The sequence below is a fragment of the Strigops habroptila genome, chromosome 5 (assembly GCF_004027225.2).
Source record: "Strigops habroptila isolate Jane chromosome 5, bStrHab1.2.pri, whole genome shotgun sequence".
NCBI classification, from domain to species: Eukaryota; Metazoa; Chordata; class Aves; order Psittaciformes; family Psittacidae; genus Strigops; species Strigops habroptila.
The window spans coordinates 41,037,195-41,055,634 of NC_044281.2; the positions used below are offsets into that span (position 1 = coordinate 41,037,195).

At 42.3% G+C, this 18,440-nt stretch overlaps 1 protein-coding gene across 5 annotated transcripts in view; it reads right to left on the reverse strand.

Moving 5' to 3' along the window:
* Positions 1-18,440, reverse strand: part of SGMS1 (sphingomyelin synthase 1) — a 100,429-nt gene that overhangs the window by 50,596 nt on the left and 31,393 nt on the right. The window contains exon 1 of one of the 5 annotated variants that reach the window (XM_030485752.1): positions 9,071-9,183. The exons of the other annotated variants lie outside the window; for them this stretch is intronic. The gene's annotated coding sequence lies outside the window, so the exon portion shown is untranslated. Of the gene's footprint in view, positions 1-9,070; positions 9,184-18,440 lie in introns of those variants that run through there. 5 annotated transcript variants of the gene reach the window in all.

Here is an 18,440-nt window from a genome sequence, read left to right on the forward strand (position 1 = left end):
TCCAACACAAATATTTCACCAGTATTATAATCCATACTGGGGAGCAGAAATCCCTATTTCTTTGCCTTTCCATGTTGAAAGGTGTGGGACTTAAGGAATACAGAGGAGTACCCCACACCACTGCATGCTGTATAAGCTTCAGGCTCATATGGGCTCCATCAGTCCCTGCAAAGCTGTTTCATTCATCCAACCTCTCCAGAAGGGTTCAAAACCACCCAAACTTCCCCTCAAGCCTTAACTGCATCTTCATGTATCAAAACCAGACACACTACCATGGTTCCACAACAATTTTTCTGGCCAGGCCCACTCTTTTCCACTTCCACAAGCAAAACAGACCATAAGAACCTTAACAGAGGCAACTGCTCCAGCCCTATCCTGTGCAGGACAGACTGCCCAATGTTCACAGCAGCAGCTTCAGGACAGACTTGTGCAGCTGATATTACCTGCAGATGTTCAGCATGGTGGTACATGAGGTCATACCATAAACTGGAACTAGTCAAAGATCACCAGGTAGAGGCACAGATGCAGATCTTCTGGACAGCAGATGTGTTCTTCCTTATTTTTTTTCCCATAAGGTAATTTCTGAGGTGCAACCCAGACACCCAGTGGCATGTTCTGGATAGTTAGGAGGCCAACAGGAAAGAGAAGAAAAAGAGAACAAAAAAAATCCAGTCCCTGGGGCAAGCAGCTGCCTGAAAGGATAAACTTCACTTGCGGATAGTACCCTGCTGTTGCTGAGAAAGCCTTTCCCCAGTAATTCTGACCATGTCCAAAAAAAGCAGTGGGAGCAGTATTTCTGGGTCTTTCAACTCTGACACTCTTGGCTGTACTATAGCCTACAGTCTTCTATCCTTCCAAACTATTATTAGTTCAAGTAACACGTCCTTAATTTAGCTTCCCTCTTGACCCTACAAGCTCACCACAGACTGATGGGAACCCCAATAACCTGAATGATGTGTCTTTCTATACTTTCTGAAGACAGACTCTTCAATTTGAGCCAGATATGCTGCCTGTTACACTAGCTGCTACTTGTTTTGTTCTATCTGCTACGTGAACAGGCATTTCCTTGTGAAATAAAAGCTAAATTCCCCCATTGCAAGCCTGCAGGGTGTGCATGAAGGCGAAGCAATGACAGATTATGCCTTTCCCCTTGACCTACAGCTCAGAAAAGAGACTGTTCTTTATGGAAATCGTCCCTGCCTGTGCGAGTCCAAAGAATCCTCTCCTCACCTCACTACTCCAAAAGGTAACAGGTAGCCCTCTGCCTTTCTTACCCAGGTGCCCTGCACCATCTCTTCCCTGGATACCCGCAAGGCCTTGAATAGGGCACAGGGATGGTATAAGAAGAATGGGAACCTACAGATCCTTATGGGCTCTCTCACAGCCATTTTGTAGCTAGACTCAACTACAGCAACAACACAGACATTCTCAGGGGCAGATCTACTGGACTAGATGGAAGGATACAGCAGTACCTGTAACTTGGACATCTCGAAACCCAAAGGCACTGCACACTATTCCCAATTTCACAGCTGCTCCCAGCACCCATAGTGGCACTACCATAGGAAGCCATCTAATAAGATGCTAGTGCTGGGACGGACAGAGCTGACCCCTCCCCACTCTGGGGGTTTCCCTGACACAGTATTTCATAAAAAAGGGAAGAGACCATGGCAATTCTCCCCAGAGAGAGGATGTTTGCACAGGATGAGCTGCTGAGGACATAATTTGGTTTGTTTTGAGGGCTCTCCCTTGTTATTTTTTTAACCATAAACCCACGTACCCATAGCTCCGAAAATAAAAAGCTATGCCAGACAAAGACCTTCACGAGACAGCTAAAATTTAAGTACATCATCAATACAAAAGCACTTTCTCAGCCAATAATTCAAAACCTCAACAGCACCAGTGAAGTTCATTAATAAAAATCTTTAAATGAGCCTAGGTCATTAGATGCAATACCAGTTCAAAGTTATCTACGTTCAAGTTACAGCTATTTGTTGGGGGAAAAAGAGCGCCCCCTGCTCACAACTTTTCTTCAATTAATACAGGGATCTTTAATTTGACATGTGTCACGGTCCTCCTCTCCTCAACTCCAACTTTTCTAACTATCACTGTCATCTCCAGTTTCCTCAGGTGAGCACCTTGCTTCTGTACAACAGGTCTAAGACTTCTTAGCAGTGGCGTAATAGTATTTTGCATAAGATTATATAGAGGAAATAGTTTACTGTTAACCATTTCAAGATTGACTCAGAGTCAGCAGTTTAGCATGTAAAAGCAATCACAGGCAGCTTATGAAACACAGCTGCTAAGCGTGAGCAGCAGAAAATACTGGAGGTGAAAGGCACAGAGGAGTCAGGCTTTTGTTCGGAAAAAGCAGCAGCTTGACTTGCAAGGTGGTTGATAGTTTTTAATCTTATCTAGATGAAGGTATAAACCAATCATCTCATTTACCTATTAAATATTCCCCACTTAAAATTATTAAAATGGCTAACATCTGGTTACAGGGTAGCAGTCCTGACATCTAACCTACGTCCACACAAATATTCCCATATTCAAAGGACATTAACCCATCTGCCTCTGATTTTCTGTCCTGGAAGGCAAACTTGCCACTATTTATTTTAATAATCTTTAGTTGTGGACTTTAAACTCCTCATCTTTCTTCTGACACTTGTTTTTGTTTCCAACACAGTAACCAGCTGCATATACTTAATAATATTTGTATTACTGCAGCTTGCCACATCATACTTGTATTATGCTGCTCTTGATTTCTTTATTAGGATTCCTTCTCCCCTACCGCCACAAAAGCCTGGCCTGTTTGGGAAGGGCTCCTGAACTCTCTCTTGCTTCCAACTAGCATTTGCAAGGTCAACAGTATTATCCAAACAAGAGAACAAAAAACACACCAAAAAGCATTAGATTATTTTTTGTTACTGACCAGGCTAAAAAGCTACCACCGGCAGGTTCTATTGAATGAATCCTTAATTCTACCTTTTTTATTAGAAGACTTCTGTAAACGCAGGCATTTGCTCAGGAGATACCCTCACAGACATGCACAAATGCACTCTCAAACAGTTCTCGCATACACCATCACCCTCAGAAACGTACAGCATTTCTTTATACCACTAAGTCAAAGCTACTGCAATCAGTAACTAAAAGGCAGGCCAAGTGCTTTTTCTGCCTAAGCAGTTTATGCTTAAATCATCATAATCTATGCAGAAAATGCAGGGGAAAAAGTAAAGTATGACTTAATAAACTCTTGCTGATTCCTGCTGCAAACAGGCTTGCTTTTTCCTGCAATTACAGAAGAGGGATTTTTTTTTTCCCCCCACCACTTTCAGTTGCCACAAGAAGCCTATTGTTTGGATTTAACCATGCAGCACTCTGATGCAAACCCACAGCTCATGTTAGCACCACGGACTGCACGTAACTAAAAATTAAACAGAAGGCAATTCAGTCCCATTACAATAAGAACAGTGCTTTGTACGAAATACTTGTTCAGAGCAAACAGAGATACATACCCTGCTTTGGCACAGCTAGAGAAGACAGAGCCCATGCATACCAGAGAAGCCTTGCATTACTTCCAAATACCCAGGTGCCTTTAAGTATGTTGTATATCAGCTGACAGTCTGTAGTAGCCAGTTAGTAGTCTCTCAAGAGCAAACATCAAGCAGATCAACTGCCCCAAGTCCAGGAAGCCAAAAATTGGTCAAGATAACATCTCTATGCCTGCCCCACACAAACACCACAGTCACATCCTCTTTTGTTCAAAAACTGATTCCAAATCCATTGGACACACCAAAATGAGTCATCTCTGTGCACTGGTACCTTAACTCTGAAAACTCCTGCTCCGTCCCTCCACTGAGGGAACTGAAATGCCACAAGCTCACTTGTAGCTGTGGCAACAGTAAATGGAAATCCTGCCACACTGCAAAACTTCACCACAGTCTCCTCCAGCACATGTGAACTACATGCAACCAAAACTACTCTTTTTTTCCTCCAAGAATAAATCTGGTTTCTGAAAGCTGTTCCCTACCCTAAAGCAAAAATAAAACCAGCAGGGCAAAGTTTAGCCAGACTTACATTGCTTTAGCAGGATTTGCACCAGCTGTGCTTTAAGGCACTTAGAAAATGTACTCAGAAGAGTTTGGAAACAGAGTGGAAGAAATTCAAGGTTTCTCATTTACAACTCAAAGACTATACCCACTGTTTAAATCAGGTGAGGAGCTACTGTATTTGCAGCCTTGAGTTTCAGGTTGACCAGATCATACCACTACCATTTTAATACAATAAAGTTAGCAGTGGATATTTAGGCATAGAAAATGAGGAGCTACTGTATTTGCAGCCTTGAGTTTCAGGTTGACCAGATCATACCACTACCATTTTAATACAATAAAGTTAGCAGTGGATATTTAGGCATAGAAAATGGGTTTAAGTGACACTTTTTTTTTAATAATCAGAAATCTAAAGAATATCAGCATATCTGAATATGCAAAACCAAGAGCTTTTCTTGGGAGCTATGTCAGATATTTCTAATTAAGATGCATCCAGTAACTGCATATAACAATCAGAGGTTAAAAAAAACAGCTGATGGAAGGAAGGGAGGGGGAGAGAAAGAAACAAGTTTCATCACCTAACAAGTTTCCAGCAGCAAAGCCTGTGTGAGCTGTAAGACCTGAAAGGCAAATTCAGCTTTGGTGAGAATTTTACCTCTGAGCCCAACAGATGCTTGCAGGATATCTACACGTGGTTTGCAAAAACTTCTCAGATGAACTTCAATATTCTGAATGGCAAACAAAGAGTAAAAGCCCCAGCTGATGCTTTCTGCATGTTGAGAAGTTAGGGTAGGGAGTTTCAAGTTTCCTGGGTGTGGTGGGGATGTCAGTTTTCTATCAGAGTGGGGGTTGTTTGCTTGTGGTTTATTTTTTGGGTTATTTTAAAGGTAGTTTGTACCACCATGTGCAAATAATTCTAGAGACTGAAAACACTGCAACCTAACCTTCACCTACATATGAGCAAAGCAAATCTAATCTCACTGTCAGGTTATTCTATCTGGTAGCAAAGCAAATGAGCTAAAGACTAAGGAAAGGGAGAGTTACCATGGGATACCAAGATGCGTCACTTCTCTTGGCTCTTTTTGCGCCACGTGACATCTCAGCCATGAGTGAAGAACTCAGCAGATGGAATAATAAAAAAAAAAAAAATCTAAAAAGGTCTCTAGATTATAGCAAAGTTTAGGTTTTTAAATCCAATTTGCTAACTGCTTATGACTACAGAAATACAGGCAAACAATATTTATCTATAAACCAAACTGTCTGTAAATTTATTGCCACTTGTGCAATAAATATATGCTTTCCCTTCCAACAGTCATCATCTACACTTTTTAGTTCCTTACAGTAAATTTAGTCCAAGCACATCCAGAAATACTGCCCTTGCCATCTTCAGTAAGAACTATCACTTGCCTTTCAGAGGAAGCAAAGCAGGTCAGTACTTTCAACCTTGCTCATAAATACAGAAGCAGCCACTTCCCAGCAATAGACACAAGCAGGCAGAGTTCAAGAGAGATCAGAAGAGGGATGAATCATTACGAATTTACTCTCAGAGTTACCACGCAGGTCACTAAACTCACACCTTGGGTTGGAGCCCACTGAACAAAGACTCTTAATTTTCAAGGTATCCCTGTTTAGCAACACACCACTGCAAAGGTGCCATGTGAGTGCGCAGCATGCGAGCTGACCCTACCACGTCCTTACATATACTTTGATTTTCACTCCACTCAGGTCAGTACAAATTTTTAAACATCTCCCACCCGAGTCTTTCTTCTCTACTCAAAATCATAGAGTAGTTCAATGTTTCATACTTTTTTTTCTCCCCTTTTAGCTGCCAATTTCTTTCCAGCACATCAAACCAGCTCTGATTCAAAGGACATGATTCCACCTCCACCCTCCTACACCTCCCAAAGCCTCTTAATACCCACATGCTGCTGAGCACCAAAATCTCCAGGGAAATTTGGTCCTTTCATACACCAGCCAAGCAAACCCTCTCTGTAGTAAAAGCAATGTACAGTGTAAGAAATCTTCACTCCCAAAGCTACCCCAGTGACTTCAATGGTGCAATCCCAGAGTTTCAGCTCCGCTCAAACATTATGTCATGCTGAAAGTTTCCAGGGAAATACTGAAGCCTGTCTGTCTTCAGTGCATCACAATAACCTGATCAATACTCCAGGCACCACCTGGCAAGCTGCCACTCCAACATACCCAGCTATTAGCTCTCTCCTATTAGCTCCAGATTGCAAAACTCTGGTGAAATAACACAGCAAATTACCCAAGACAACTGCTGCTATAATCTGCTCTTAAACATCAACTTTTTATCACCTGAATGGCTTGCTAATATGTGCCTGTTTCCCACTAGCTACCAAAAACAAGCAAGAAATCCCACATTTAGTTTGCTACTCCAACCTGTAGCCCCTGCATTAGCACACATCTATACAACGTGGCATTTGAAATCAGCTGAGCATTATTTATTGCCTACTCACAAAATGAAGTTTCACATTTCTGCAGCAAGTTTAACACAGATGGTGTCGCCTTCTTCAAATCATTGCTTTAATAACTGTTCCCTGACGCCGGAGATACTGTCTTTAATAAGCCATAGCTAGGTTTTATCCAGCCTCCCTTGAGCCTCTAACCTTTCAGCAACATCCTGCAGCAGGGAATACCACAGCATAACTGCACCACCCAAAGAAAAACATTACCTAAAGAAAAACTTTCCCTTGTTATAAGCGTGCTGCTTCCTTCTTTTATTTGACGCTATTTTTTTGAATGAGGAAGGTCTGGGTACAGTCATCCTCTGCTCACATATTGCATAACATTCCTCTTCTCACTTCCTCCATTCACAATCATTTCTCCTCTATGCTGAAGAGTCAAAGTTTATTTACCTCTTTTTATACAACAGCTGCTCTGTGCCTTTGATTACCTTCATCATCCTTTGCTGAACCTTTATCTTTCTGGAGATGGAGGACGAGCTGGTATCAAGACAGAGAATCATGGAGAAGAGAGGGTGGGGGTTGGTTCATCGGTTGTTTTTTTTACAGTAGCTTGTTATTTTGTTCTCTGCCCCTTCACAAATAACATTAATTCATTTCCTACTTTGACTTTAAAGTGATTTTCAGTGTATGGCTCTCCAATTTCGGCGGGGGGAGGGAGAAGGAACAAAAACCAAACCTCCCGAGTGCAGAGCAAAACCCGAAACTAATAATGTTTTTGCATCCTGCCAGTGTTGCACAAACAAGCACTACATTTCAGAGACAGGGAAGGGCCTGGAAAACGCAGTAATCTCTTAATCTCTCACAGTGGCTGTTTCCAGAACTTCATTTCAACTAGAGCAGCAGAGCAAGGCATTAATCACATCCCTGTCTGTGCATAAAGATGCTTTTCTCCATCTTCTTGTTTCTCTCTGGCAAGGCACTCACCCTCTGCTGCTCAGGCACAGTGTGGGAACCACCTATTTCTTTCACATGTCCCAACCCAGTGTTCTCCACGTCTTTGCAAAGCACCCCAACCAAATGGGCACCCAACTCCTCTTCCATACTCAGAGAATCAGATAAGCATCCTCCCCTCATCATGTGTATCACTGACCCCTACTCTGCACCACTATGCTCAGATTTGCAGACACGCAATGGGTCTGCTGACAGCTCAAGCAAGCCATGGAGGACAAGGAGCAAAAGCATCAGTGCTTCACAGGTGCCAAACCCAAAAGAACAGGGAGGAAGGCAGCAGTGGGAAGACGGAAGCATGGACTTTGGATTCAGAGAAGATAAGCCTGAATTCAGAGCCCACGGGCTCCATATAAAACAACAGAATGTGCATCTCGAGCTACTTGTGCTCTGTATTTATTATTTCCCAATTCAGTACCTGCAAAATGACCTCTACTGAGGCCCACGGGGGGAGGAGGGCAGACCAAACACCTGCTTTTTTATTAGTAACCAATTGCCGCTTTACAGTTTCACTGACCTTGCACCACATACCAGATTCCTTTCCTCGCCTATGCTGGACACATGCTTGTTTTCTCTTTTCATGTGGAAACAGAGTATCCCATATTTTTTGTGTCATTACCAATCACAGTACACCAAGGGGCAGAGCTGTATCCTGAAACTCCTGCCCGCTACATAGGTTTTTTTTTTTTTCCCCCGTTTTCAGCATCTCAGACTCCTCCCAACAGAGAATGACAATGCACATTTACTTAAAAGTGACCATTTTCACTCCACCCAAAATTACCACAGAGAAGCAGATAATGGCTGAATCTAAGAACTTTCCAGCTAAAACTAAAGAATCAGAAACATTAAAAAACCAACCAAACAAAAAAAAAACCAACCAAACCCTTATGCAGGCAGTTTACTGACAAAAAATGGGATTACGAATGCCCAGAGGAAAAAACTTCAGATTTAGCATGCCTTTTGCAGTGACAATGCCTCTTGCACCCGAAAGAAACAGCACAATGCAGACGAAAATTTGCTATTCATGTAAGTTCACTTACAGAAACAATTTTCTAAGTCTTCAGATTTTGCCCTTGCAAAAGTGTGGGGCAAAAATGAAGCTCTACTTTGGGACGGCCTGCCAGGTACTCCTACTGCACAGTTTTGGATGCTGGTTGGAATAGACAGGAAGGATGGGTTAATTTTGCTTGTGATAACTGAGCTTTCATTCAAGTAAGCATCTAGCACCCCACCTTGAGAAGAAAGAGAACCAACAGGTCTAGAACAGACTTTCTTGGGTACTCCACCTGGAATTTCAGGTTTCAAAAGAGTTCTTGCTTGTAAAATTCAAATTATATTATATGGTCTCTGACACACCACTCCTTTGATGGAGGCAACTCCTCAGGCATTCAGGCTGCTGGATGCTCTGTTCCCTTCTTTTTCCAGTGAGCTACTCCTCTCTAGACCACTTGCCCATCCAATCTTCACACTGTACAGGGACATCCCTTGGCCCATCCAGAATACACTCCTAAACAGAGACACATGCCCACTGGCATGAAATTTTGATAAACAGTTCTCCTTACAATAAGGCATCAAATCTTGCAATACCTGAATAACCTTGTCCCACTGTTCACCAAGTGGATCGCCATCCTGAAAGGTCTTGGCTTTTTCACTGATACTCAACATACATCTTTCAGCGCAAGCGTTTGTGCTGCCTCTTTCTGAAAAGTAAGATTTCAGCTGTCAGCATCATCTTTCTCCAACACCCACTTCTCATCCAGGTCAAATCAAGCAAAACGAGGGTGAGGGACAGGAAAAGAGTATTAGGACGGTTTGCCAAGGTGGGCATTAAATGACATGCAATGGCTCTCCAAAGCGAGACACAGAAAAGCCATGGACGGCCAGGTGTTATTGCACTGTTATTCACCCTCCACTGCCCCTTGAAACTCTCCCTTACCCTGAATTCCTCCTGTGCACTCTTTCTGTACCAAGCTCAGCTCAACTCACATTTTCATGTCAGCCTTTGGGCCTCCCTGATGCCATTGCAAAGACTCAAGACGACAACTGAAAACCCAGTAAAACCATACTGTGTTTGGTTTTCCCATCCAGAGGGGGCAAAGTTGCAAAAAACTGACTGCTGTGCTATAAATGGCAGAGAGGAGCCCCCTTTCCTTACCTTAATGCTGACACACACAGCACATGATAGAGGAGCAGCAGGCTGATGGCTCCGGTCCCAGGCCAGCCAGAAGTACATCCCTCACACCATGCTCAGAGGGATGTACTTCCCATGAAACACCATTTTTAGGATGCGCATACACCATGCCAAACTACACAGCACCCAAACAACACCAATTTAAGACTGTCGAATTCACAGTGCTGCAGGTATCACATCATCATAGGACAATCGACACCACAGCTCTTGAATTAACAAGCTGCAACAGCAACCCAAATGATCCGTATTTGGTTTCTGTGGAACTTTAAGATGACAACCCCAGAAATCACTAATTTAAGTGCAAACATTTTGATTTGTGTCAGGACTAGTAGTTAGCAATACTTATTGCATAAGAGAAAGAGGCTCAGAATAAAAAGTTTCCTAATTTAAAGCACTGCTTTACAGCGAAGAAATACAAATAATGACTATCTGCTGTTGCCCTTTGCCTTTTGGCTAGACAATTCTGTGTGCAAACAGTGGTGCATTTCAGTTGGGAAGCTGAGTACGCAACATATTTCCCCCTCCACACAGAAATTAGCTCACTTTCATACCAGCTGCTTCAGCTGTGTAAATAAAAGCTTAAAATACTGCCTTATATATATTCTGTAAACTAAATCCTACAGAAAGTAGTCAAGTAAGAGTCACAGAATTTTTAAGCTCTTTATCCTTGTGGCATCCTCCTTTATTTCGTAATTTTTATAGCATTCACTGAGGATAACTACTAAAATCCAACAAAGGAGCAGTTTGTTCATTATAAAACTTTTCTTAACAGAATGCTTCAGGAAAACCTTGAAGGGGGTGGGCATGAAATCAATGTATTTTCATGCACCACTTGCAATTTTGTGACTAAGTATCTTAGGATACTGCATGCCATTTACTTGCGCAACTATTGCTCTAAAGCAAGTCAATGCAATTAAAGAATCCAGCCTCAGCTCCATGATGTTACCACACTGCTAACAAATCTGAAATCCAACTGGTAAGTGATGCTTCAGAGCTAGCAGTGATTTAAGGACAGACCTGCCCATAGCATTAGTCCTTAGGGATTACAAGCAGAGAGCTTACATGTTGGCTTTGAGGAAGCCAACATCCTCACAAAGCACAAACACAACCCCATGCTGAATATTATCGGAGTATGAGGAAAATCATTTAGAGAAATAGAAGCTACAACATAGCTATTTGCCTTATCTCCTTTGTAAACAGGTTTAAAACTGCCTAGTACAGCTATGATCAAGGAGCAGCTGGAGATGAGAAGAGACATCCTCATAACTGCTGACAGGTAAGTTTATTTGAGCTTCAGCACAAGCATTTAAAGATGAAAGAGCACAACAAGGATACTGAAAGACAACTGACAGCTTGAAGAATACACACCAGTTTTCAAATAATTTCTGTGATGTAGGGTAATGTTCATGATCGCAGCATTCACTGGGAATTAGATCATCCATTGAGCAGCAGGTTTGCCAGATCAACTGTCTGGGGACTTTAAACAGGATAAGCAAAATCTGTAAAGCATTGCAAAACTGGCGTCAGTGCCTTTGCATTCTTGGTATTCAGCTGCCTTCCCAGAGGAACTTCACAAAAGACTAAAATATGGGGGGGAGGAAAGTAGGGGAGGGGAAAACATCACAAGGAAGAGCAAACTGAATGATACAATTTCAGGATTCAAGAAAGTTGCATGTTGTCTGTGCTGACTGCTATGCCCAGACCTGTTTAGTCTACCTCTGCCTTATCTACAGTGCTCCATTTTGTATCTGCTGCTGGCTTCATTTAAATGCTTTTTCTGCAGGATTATTAGTTTTGGAGCAGGCAGAGTTTAACAAACAAGTACTATGGCAGGGCAGTTATGCTGTCAGATGTACACCATCTAAATCTTCGGCAAGGGCAGACATGAGTAGCTGCATAGGGCTGAGGAGGGCATCAGTTAATTTGCATCAGTGACAGCATTTATGAAACATCTGAAGCAACCATGGAAGCACACTTAAAACATCCCAATAATAAAAGCAGCATTTGTGCTAAGTGCGTTCCTCACCTTTTCTGCCTCTCGCCTCTCACAGATGTGCCATACAGCTCAGGGAGCTCCCAAGGCTATGTTTACATCAGCTTTCCAAGAAACTATTAGTAAACCTTGGGGAATTTAGTGATACGTCAGTGTCTGGAGATGGCTGCAATGAAGCTCCACAATGCACAAAAGTGCAAAGAGAAACCTAAAAGTAGGAGCATTCTCTAGACAAGATGATATTTAAGTCTGCCTAGATGTAGCTTGGACGGGCACATGATGTGAACAGCTGGGAGAGTCACAGAGGACTTCAGTGACAGAGCAGACATCCTCCATTAGGAGTACAAAATCCCTCAGCATTTTAATATCAAATAATCTATCCATCATTCGCTACATATTTACCGCCATGGATCAAAAGATATTAGATACAACATTTTGCCTTCCTAAGTAGTACATGGGAACCTGTCAAAACAGTTGCTGACAGCCTTTCAACTCTTCATTGGAAATAGGGACAACAGAGAAGGGGAAGCTCGGGGGGGGTGGGGGGATATAAAATACATAAATAAATAAATAAAAACACCAAATAAACAACTTTTTGTTTTAACACATCTTGAAAACAAATCTATGAGAACAAAGAAAAACATTTAATGAATGAACTGAAAAAAAGCATCTTGTGCAAGGATCCCAATAACTGTATCACCTGTGGAATAATAAAACTGCAAAACCATGGAGTAATTTAAAACAACTATGTCTGTCATTCAAATAATGAACGAACTAGTCAATGCTTATCCAATAATGAGAAAGCTATTTAATAGGGTCTAACATAGGAACAGAGCCTGTTGGATCCATCTAATGACGCTGGGGGAAAAGAACCAATTAATAACGCAGCTTCCCAAAAGCCACACAAAACAGAAGTATGACCATCAGAGTCTACATCTCCTGAGTCTAAGGGGATGCCCAGATTCATTAAATCCTTCAGCACAGTTTGAATACAGGTTTGCTGAATGCAAAGAGATCAGATACAAACTGGAAAGCAAAACAAGATTAGAGATCAGCAAGATGGCATTCTCCTTGTAAATCCAAATAAGCAAGACATTTTGAACTACTTCCAGCATGACTTCAGCACGAAGTAACATTTGCACTTCAGCATAATAGTTGATGTTTTAACTTCATGCTAAGAGCTAAGGGAACAGTCACACACAGCAGCTCCAGAGTTTTAGATCAGCTACTCAGCCTTCAAAGAAAGCGAAAAGAGTTGCAAAAGAGTTGCTGTACTTCAAAGCAGTAACTGCCTTTCAGATAAACACTAGAGGTTTCTACATGCAATCTTCAAGCACTTGAACCCTAAGTAGATTACACAGGTTGTTTCAGTATTTGCTAGGTGCCCTGTCCCATCACCAGGCCTCTCAGGTAGATGTGACACTCGAAAGGAGTTGGGATGGCATTAGCCTGCAAAACCCAATGAAATCTCATGTATGTGAGTAATAAAAATAAGCCAAAACAAAAAGGAGCATAAGCAAACAGGATGCAAAGGAAGACAGAAAACCCCTTTTCTCCTTAAACAGATGTGAGAATTGGTGAGGACACCCTTACAGAAAATCCTATTACTTGGGTCTGTAAACTATGAATGAATCTCAAAATAAGTCAGAGCCTCAGGAAAAAGGAAAGGTCATTTGCTGATTCAGCTGACAAACAAATCTGGATGCACTGGTTTTGCCTGGGCTGGAGTTAATTTTCTTCACAGTAGCTGGTATGGGGCTATGGTTTGGATTTGTGCTGCAAAGTGTTCATAACACAGGGATGTTTTCCTTTTTGCTGAGCAGTGCTTACACAGAGTCAAGGCCTCTTCCGCCTCTCACCCTGCCCCCCAGCGAGTAGGCTGGGGGTGCACAGGAAGCTGGGAGGGGACACAGCCGGGACAGCTGATGCCAATTGACCAAACGGATATTCCATGCATTATGGCATCATGCTCAGCATATAAAGCTGGGGGAAGAAGAAGGAAAGGAGGAGGAGCATTTGTAGTGATGGTGTTTGTCTCGCCAAGTAACAGTTACACATGATGGAGCCCTGCCATCCTGGAGATGGCTGAACACCTGCCTGCCCATGGGAAGTGGTGAAGGAATTCCTTGGTTTGCTTTTCTTGCATATACGGCTTTTACTTTATTATCTTTATCTCAACTCAAGTTTTTTCACTTTCACCCTTCTGATTCTCTCCACCATCCCACCACAGGGGAGTGAGCAAGTGGCTGCATGGGGCTCAGCTGCCAGCTGGGGTTAAACCACGACACTGCAGAAGGAAGATTCTCCCCTTGGATTAAGGATTAATCAACAGCATGTATGGCCTATTTTCATTAACTGCAGCTGTTTCCTGCTAGCATATCCTTTGCCTTTTCCAAGAAACAGGGGAGCAGCTAGTGTCTGAGGGCAAATGAATTAAGAGACAAGGGTGAAACTATCAGCAGCAACCTGCTTTATGCTACTTGCTTACAAAGAACCAGCCGAGCTATGTAAACAAGCAGTAATGGCTAGGGAACCTACCGAAGTTGAATTTGACTGAGCACAGGGAACATACAACATCTGCTCCAAAATTCAATTAAATGTTCAGTCTGGGGTAAGCACGCAAGATTACCCCAGTTATGCCATGGCTTCTCTACTAGGTACAACACTGCTCCACTGACATGGGAGGAAGCAGCAGCAGCACATCAGACCACAGCCTGGATTCAGGCACTCCCAGGGAATTGCACAGGTTCACTCTTCATCCTCCTCACTTTTAAAACATGACCTGTGGACTTTGTGTTTTTACCAAAACCACCCAGGCAGATCCTGCAACATCCCCTCGCCATTCCACTTCTATGGAACAGTTTTGATGCATGCAGCTCAGGTGCACCTGGAAAAAATTGGGAGTGGAGGGTGTTCGTAAGGGAGTCAATCAGGAACTGAAAAGGATTACCCACTCTCTCCTTTTCAGTGGGTAAAGAGCAAGGGTAAAATCATCAGCAGGTTGGCCGTGTGGTGCTGTAAAAGGTGTTGCCTACTGTGTACAGAAGGTGAATAAAGGCAGTGCTTACCCAGCAGATCTCAGGCTTTAGCCTGCCATGTCACCTCTTCAGTCATCAGCAACTTCAAGCACAAGCATTCCTAGCAGCAAAGGTATTACTTAAAAAGTCAACGTCCTAATGAACTCATGTCCTACAGAGGATACAGTAAAACTCTTAAGTTCACATTCAGTTATATAGATGATTAATAAATTTCCCCAAAGGTGCTTTTACAAGCAACACCCAGAAAGTAGTCCCTGCTTTTAATGGCGATTATCTCCCATGCATTTGACATTTCACAGGGTGATGGGGTATTTTTGTTGGGGCTTGTTCGTGGGGTTTTGGAGGGGTGGGTAGGTTGGTTTGTTTAAAAAACAAAACAACACTATCACATCTGCCCCAGCCTACTGTTGCCCATTTAACTGGAAAATCTGATGGCTGAAAATCTCTGTGCCTGTTAAACTACTGAGTAGTCTGCAAGTCTGCACTGGAATTTTAATTTAACCATTCCAAGTTTTGCTGGTTTCATACACATTTTTATTTCTGAACAAGCAACTTAAGTAAAAATATTTTCAAAATATACAAAACACGCTGAGGCTCTGTTCCCATGGAGTTAAAATTGGTGGGTAAAAGCATACCCGACAGTAACAAGCTTACACAAGAATCATTAAGAGATGCAGAAATTGAGTTCCAGCCATAAACCACTGCCTTACACTGCACTGTCTGCTTTAAATAGTCACTGTTACACTGTCATTACACAGCCATCAGTGTGTTTGCTTTGCCTTCTGTGTCCAGAGAGCTGCCATGGTCAGAACCATTAAGCGCTATAAAAAAGTAACACCCAGTTTCTCCTTCAAAGCCACTGAAGTTTAAATTTAAAGAGAATTCAGCAAGCAGCTATATAAAAGCACACAGAGTGCCGAGCCGGAGGATGAGTATATTTATATAACAAAAGGCTTCCTGGATTATTTTAAGGCTCAAGTTCTGTAAAGCTAACAATTGAGGAAAGGGAACTTTTCCCTTTGTTTAAAAAATAGCACTCGTACCAAAAAGAAAAAAAAAAAGGGGGAGGGAAGCCATTGAAAAGACAGCAGAATCTCAATAGTCTACTCCTGGGATCCCTAGATCCAGGAACAAAACATCCATGTGCTTTGTGATCCCATGAGTTTGGACGTACGTTGCCATACACTGAGACAAGTACACAAAAAAATACAGAGGTCTGAAATACCAAAGCATCTGCACATAGTATCTTCACATAAATTACAAGGTATGCCACATACCCAGGAGTATTCGGTTTGAATCTTATTCCATGGAGCAAAGCAGCCTTGCACCTCTTGCACTGTACCCGTTGATGTTCAACCCCTATTAAACCTGCATTAAACTTTAAGTAATAGATTACTACATTATTCATCATGTTTGTGTATTGGATCCAGAGGAAACAAAAGTTGAATCAATACAGTGACATGAGCTTGTGTCTGGTAAAAGTGTCTTCCATTCTTAATATTTATATAGTTGAAGAGTGTACAGAAAGTAGAATTTTTTCATGACTGATGTTGCAGGTTTTATCTGGAGTAGTTAATCTTATTCATAGTTGCTGGTACGGGGCTATGGTTTGGATTTGTGCTGCAAACAGTGTTCACAACACAGGGATGTTTTCCTTTTTGCTGAGGAGTGCTTACACAGAGTTGAGGCCTCTTCTGCCTCTCACTCCCCCCACCACCAGCGAGTAGACTGGGGGTGCACAAGGAGTTGGGAGGGACACAGCTGGGACAATGACCCCAACTGACCAAAGGATATTCTATGCATTATGGCATCATGCTCAGCATATAAAGCTGGGGGAAGAAGAAGGAAAGGGGGAGGAGGGGGGAGAATGTTTGCAGTGATGGTGTTTGTCTTGCCAAGTAACAGTTACACATGATGGAGCCCTGCCATCCTGGAGATGGCTGAACACCTGCCTGCCCATGGGAAGTGGTAAAGGAATTCCTTGGTTTGCTTTGCTTGTGTGGACAGCTTTTGCTTTTTCTATAAAAACTGTCTTTATCTCAACCCATGAGTTCTCTCACTTTCACCTTTCTGAGTCTTTCCCCCATCCCAACATGGGGAGAGTGAGTGAGTGGCTGTGTGGGGCTTAGCTGCCAGCTGGGGTTAAACCGTGACATAGCCTAAATATTTGTTGTTTGTCCAGAACAACTACCACATAGATGCCAGCTTTCAGAAAGCAGCAACTGCAGAAAGCTCATCATAACAATTCACCTTATGTGGGACATAAAAAAAAAACCAAAAAAAAAAAACCACACACAAAAAATAAAACACAAACCCAAAACCAAGAACAACAACAAAAAAACCAATCAGTTCCCTAGTTTTCAGAAGCACTGATGTTTAGTCATGAATTTTTTCCTCATTATTTCTGATTACTGATGCTATTTCTTAAGAGTATCTGCAGAAGCACTACTAAACATCTTAACTGTACAACACTTGAGATTTAGAGGCATGCAGTACTGTGACATCTATAGGAGAGGAGCTAAAACCAGCTTTCCAAAAACAAATTTGCTTGGGGCACCTGTAGGAAGAACTGCAACTGCATCAGGAAGAATCACAATTGAAAGCTGCTTTTCTGCTCTGTCCCTTTTCGCAGCCTCTCAGAACAGCCAGTTCAGTCTCACTAATATTCAAGAATATTTTGAGAAGAAAGCAGCAGCTTCCCCAACTCAGGAAGGTTGCACATTGGTGCATTCAATGTGCTGGTCAAGCAGGTTACAAACAAATCAGTAACAGTTTTAAAAACACTGTTCTTTCTCAAAATCTCTATGCTAAATAGCTCCATTTTTATTTTCCGATTCTTACGACACTTACCCCTCTAGCTCTTATATCAGTCATGAAGCTTTCAAAGCACAGATCAAACCCAACAAGACTGTGAAAATCTTCCACGACGCCTTTCAGCAAATCCTTGCACAGTTTCAAATGATTATTGAAAGACAAAAGCATAACTACAAGCAGCAAGAAAGAGCATATGCCCCCTTTATTTTCTCTTTGCAGGTCATTCCTCTACATCTAATGCAGAACTGGGAACAGAAACCAGGTATTCCAGCCGCCAGACCAGTTGTCTACTCAATATATCACTCTAGTTTCAACAGCCAGAAGGGCAAAGATTTCCTAAGAAGTATGGGGTTGGGAGCATCTATACACAACCTAAATCTTCTCAAGCTTTGCTCTTAATTATCCTTATCTGGAAGCAGGATCCAATTTGGTCCAGGGTACCACAGACCAGAAGTCATCTGTCTGTGTACTCCCCAACATCATGGGAATCTCAGTGTTTCACTCTTGAAAGCCATACCCAGTTCCAGCAATACCCAGAGCACCTTTTCTTTAACTAAAAGAGCTATCAGGCAGAACAATTCTTGAGATACACATTGCCACTGGGAGCACAAACTAAAGAAATAAATCTCAAAATTTTCTTTGAAGTGAGCTGAAAGTCACCCAGGCTCTGAACCAGAAATCACACAAGACAATAGGTTTTGCTGACAAATACGCTGATGCGAGGGGGAGCACAGGAAGAAGGCTGAAAGCCTTTTCTGCTAGTCTTCAAGATAACCAACATCATTTACAAGAGAGAGGAAGCAACTGCACCAAAGCAAAAACAAAGTGTAAAAAAATCAGAAAGCCAAGATCCTCAAGTGGCAGCACCCAGATAACAGGCTTCTCTTCATCCCTGTTACCTAACTTTTGCACAGCCAAACA